This window comes from Cherax quadricarinatus, chromosome 15, assembly GCF_038502225.1.
Source record: "Cherax quadricarinatus isolate ZL_2023a chromosome 15, ASM3850222v1, whole genome shotgun sequence".
Taxonomy (NCBI): Eukaryota; Metazoa; Arthropoda; class Malacostraca; order Decapoda; family Parastacidae; genus Cherax; species Cherax quadricarinatus.
The window spans coordinates 36,559,475-36,564,474 of record NC_091306.1 but is presented as its reverse complement, the minus strand read 5'-3'; positions in this window follow the sequence as shown (position 1 = coordinate 36,564,474).

Sequence of the window (5,000 nt, the reverse complement as noted above, 5' to 3'; positions counted from 1 at the left end):
AAAGGCAGATTCGGTGCACTCAAATCTAGACTGTTAACTCTCAGAATTCGGAGAGAACGCGAACACAAAAAAAAAATTCTTGAATACTGATAAGTTAATACTGTAATTATTCATCTATACAGGTTATTTACATTTAACCCCAACTCTGCTAGGGTGAGATTGACATATGCAGAATGTGTGCCATCTCTGGGAGGATCAAACTCTGTTGCACTGGCTAACTCGTGCTGTATTTGAGGCAAATCTGAATTGGTAGTTACAAATGATACTTGAGGATTTCTCAATACCTGTCGTGTACGTAGGGAATAACGACATTCAGGTTGGTCGTCTGACTGAGTATCAGAGGTAGAGAGTACAGGATCAGGAGGATTGTCAGAGTCTGTCACATTAGTCTGGGTTGGAACATCATTATCATCACATACTAACTTAATATGATCTAAATGCGATTCTTTATACTGACCAGTACTTTTCTCTAACCTTATACTTATTGCCAGTGATATGTTCAACTACTCGATAAGGACCAACAAACTTTTGATCAAGCTTAGGCATTGCAGACGTTTTGTTAAAGTTAGTCAGCATAACTCTCGAACCTACTTTGATTTTGGACGGCTTTGCTCGAGTGTTTGCGACTCTTGTAAATTCTGCTGTTGATTTATGAAGTGTTTCACGGATTCTTCTAAAAACACTTTGAGCTAAGCTGGTACGAGTTGCTATGAAATCATCAGGGTTGTAATTTGGTTTCGGATTAGAATATAACAACTCATAAGGCAAACGTTTATCTACACCGTACAATGCATAATGTGAAGTGTCACCTATAGAATCATTATAAGCAGAATTTATAGCACACTGCACATCAGGTATAACTTCATCCCAAGTTTCACTGTTGGGATTGATAGTGGCTCTCAAGACATCAAGTACTTATTGGTTCATTCCGCTAACCCATTGCTGGCAGGATGATGAGGAACAATGGTGGATTTAGAGATCTTATACAAGGTACACAATTTTTCAAGAATCTCATTACAGAATTCACCTCCATTATCTGTTACTAGGGACTTAAGGGTGGTATGCCTGCAGATAATGCATTCTTTAAATGCTTTAGCTACTGTCTCTGCAGTCTTATCTGCAATAGGAACTAACTCTCAATATCTGGTGAAATGGTCTACCATAACACACAGATGTTTGTTGCCTTGGAAGGAACATTGGAAATTAGATAACAAATCTAGCGCAACTCTTTCCCATGGTTCGCTAGTAGTTTGATACACTTGGATTGGATTAGGGCCATTAGCATTACCTTTATGTTGCATGCAGACACTACATTTCTTAACATACTCAGAAATATCAGTTGCCATACGAGGCCAAAAGTATTTCAATCTGGCTTGTTTTACTGAACGATCCATACCAGGGTGCGCAACACTTGGTACATCGTGAACTAGCTGTAAGGCTACATTTACTAGTGACTGTGGAATTACTAACTGTTGAACTCTTCTGCTAGGAGTACCCAACTCGGCTGTTCGATACAGTAATTCTTGGTTCATGACAAAGTCACTGATGGGTGCTGGTGGCTTCACAGTCAGAATACGATCTTCCTGGAGCAGGAATCGAATCACACCAGACCACATGGGATCTGTTCGTTGAGCATTCTTTACATCCTCAGCTCTAAATGGAGGGTCTACAGTTACAGTGGACCCCCGCATAACGATATTAATCCGTTCCTGGGAGCTCATTGTTATGCGAAATTATCGTTATGCGAATGAATTTTCCCCATAAGAAATAATGGAAATCAAATTAATCCGTGCAAGACACCCAAAAGTATGAAAAAAAAATTTTTGCCACATGAAATATACATTTTCCTACACACAAAGAGAAGGATACATGCACAATAGTAGAGTAGTACATGCACAATATATATTGTGCGTGTACTACTATACTAAATGAAGAATAAATGACACTTACCTTTATTGAAGATGCAGCAATGACTGATGAGACACTGTGTCCTGGGAGTGCCTTTTCCTCCTGAGTACTGTAGGTCCTGTTTGGCATTTTCTACCAGAACAGGCCTTATCACACTGTGTATGCCACTACGATTCTTAAATCTCTCAAACCAACCTTTGCTGGCTTTAAATTCACCAATATGAGCACTAGTTCCAGGCATTTTTCCCTGTTCACCTGGGTGTTAGTCGACTGGTGTGGGTTGCATCCTGGGAGACAAGATTAAGGACCCCAATGGAAATAAGTTAGACAGTCTTCGATGACACTGACTTTTTTGGGTTATCCTGGGTGGCTATCCCTCTGGGGTTAATTGTTTCTTGGTATTCTCAATAAGCCACACAAACAACGGTGCTACAGCAGCAGCAGCAGCAGCTGACAGTGCTACAGCAGCAGCTGACAGTGCTACAGCAGCAGCAGATGGTGCTACAGCAGCAGCAGATGGTACTACAGCAGCAGCAGCAGCTGACGGTGGTACAGCAGCAGCAACAGCTGACGGTGCTACAGCAGCAGCAGCAGCTGACAGTGCTACAGCAGCAGCTGACAGTGCTACAGCAGCAGCAGACGGTGCTACAGCAGCAGCAGATGGTACTACAGCAGCAGCAGCAGCTGACGGTGGTACAGCAGCAGCAGCAGCTGATGGTGCTACAGCAGCAGCAGCAGCAGCTGACAGTGCTACAGCAGCAGCAGCAGCTGACAGTGCAGCAGCAGCTGACAGTGCTACAGCAGCAGCAGCAGCTGATAGTGCTACAGCAGCAGCAGCAGCTGACGGTGGTACAGCAGCAGCAGCAGCTGACGGTGCTACAGCAGCAGCAGCAGCAGCTGACAGTGCTACAGCAGCAGCAGCAGCTGACAGTGCTACAGCAGCAGCAGCAGCTGACAGTGCTACAGCAGCAGCAGCAGCTGATAGTGCTACAGCAGCTGCTGACAGTGCTACAGCAGCTGCTGACAGTGCTACAGCAGCAGCAGACGGTGCTACAGCAGCAGCTGACAGTGCTACAGCAGCAGCAGCAGCTGACAGTGCTACAGCAGCAGCAGCAGCATCAGCAGTTGACCATGGTACCACAGTATTTCGATAATATTTCTCACCCTTTTTACCACAGGGCTGGGACCAGAAGCTTTCTTGGGGCCCATGGTCACTTATTTTGCAGATAAAATCACCAAAAATGCTGTAATAATACGAAATGTTCTGATTGTATGCTTGGATGTTACCGCGGAGGCTGGCTTGTAAATAATGCCACCGGCGGAACATGTGAGGCTGGCTCAGGCCTCACATAGACGCGTCTCGGACGAATAGCGTTGAGCGGGTTTTTTAGCGGTATGCGAGGCAAAATCTTAGTGATAAAATGTATCGGTATGCGGATTTAACGTTATGTGATGCCAACGGTATGCGGGGGTCCACTGTACTATACTAACATGTCGCGATAAGGCATCTGCGACTACATTTGACTTGCCAGATAAGTGTTCAAAGGTGGGATTGAACTCTTGGATAGTCAAGGTCCATCTGGCTAACCTTCCAGTAGGCTGTTTGTTCTGGAATAAAGGTATCAGTGGAGCCTGGTCTGTCAAGACATGAACAGAGTACTGATAAATAATGTCTCGGAAGTGCTTTAAAGACCATACTATTGCTAAAGCTTCTTGCTCAGTTACTGTATAATTACATTCAGTCTTCGTAAGGACTCGGCTAGCAAATGCAACTGCGTTGTACTTGCCATCAGTCTTCTGAGCTAGTACGGCACCTATGCCAATAGAACTAGCATCAGTTGTCAGATAGAAGGGCTTAGAAAAATCTGGAAATTTCAAAATTGGAGCAGATGTTAGCTTTTCTTTTAGAGTTTGGAATGCTCTTTCTTGACGGAAGGTCCAAATGAAAGGAGCATCTTTCTTAACCCTTTGACTGTTTCCGACGTATAAATACGTCTTACGAGCCAATGTTTCTGACGTATTTATACGCATAAATTCTAGCAGCTTCAAATCAAGCAGGAGAAAGCTGGTAGGCCCACATGTGAGAGAATGGGTCTCCATGGTCAGTGTGCACCATATAAAAAAAATCGGGGAGCCAGTGGTGCATTGTGGGAATGCCATTTCAGTTGTCATTTTTCAGCATGTCTAGCGGTAAGAAATATGTGATTCCCCAGCAAATCTGGGACTCTTCTCTTCCCAAGTGATGCTCTAACACAGATGGAAGTGTCAGTGAAGATCAATTTCATGATTTGGAGGAGTTTGAGACCAAAAGCAATTTAGGAGGAGGAGGGGGAGGAGGGGAGGAAGAGGAGGAGGAGGAGGAGGAGGAGGGAAGGAAGAGGAGGAGGAGGAGGAGGAGGAGGAGAAGAGGAAGAGGAGGAGGAGGAGGAGGAAGAAGAAGATGTAATAATATTGTTCCCTTGAAGCAAGAAAAAAAAAAGTCCACCCCATGACAGTGACAAGATAAGGGGAGATAACATCTGATAAGAGCTGACTTTGATGAGGGTAAAGGAGGGTAATATTACATGACCATTGCCCTCCCTTTGTTTTTGCTGGTACACAAACATTTCTGTCTGTCTATTTGTCTGTCTGTCAAGCTCCCTGTCTGTCCATCTAGCTCTCTGTCTCAGAGAGAGCCACAAGACTGTGTCATCACGTTTACTCACATCTTCAAGCAGAGTATAGCACTTTGTCTGGATTTCTTGGGTTATCCTAGGTAATTTACACTATGTATACTTGTATTTATGTGTACCTGTGAGACAGAGATAGGCAGACAGATAGAAAGAGAGACAGATTGAAAGATATAAAATGAGGGAGAAAGATAATTAGATAGAATGGAGGAGGGGAAGCAGCATCCGACCCCATTGTTTTGACAGGCGGTAGGGTAGTGACTAATGACACAATATGTCACTTTGACAGCTGCCGACTCCTGACTCAAAACAATTATAAGCCACACACTCGCACACAAGGAGGAGGAGGAGGAGGAAGAAGAAGAAGAGGAGGAAGAAGAAGAAGAGGAGGAAGAAGAAGAGGAGGAGGAAGAAGAAGAAGAG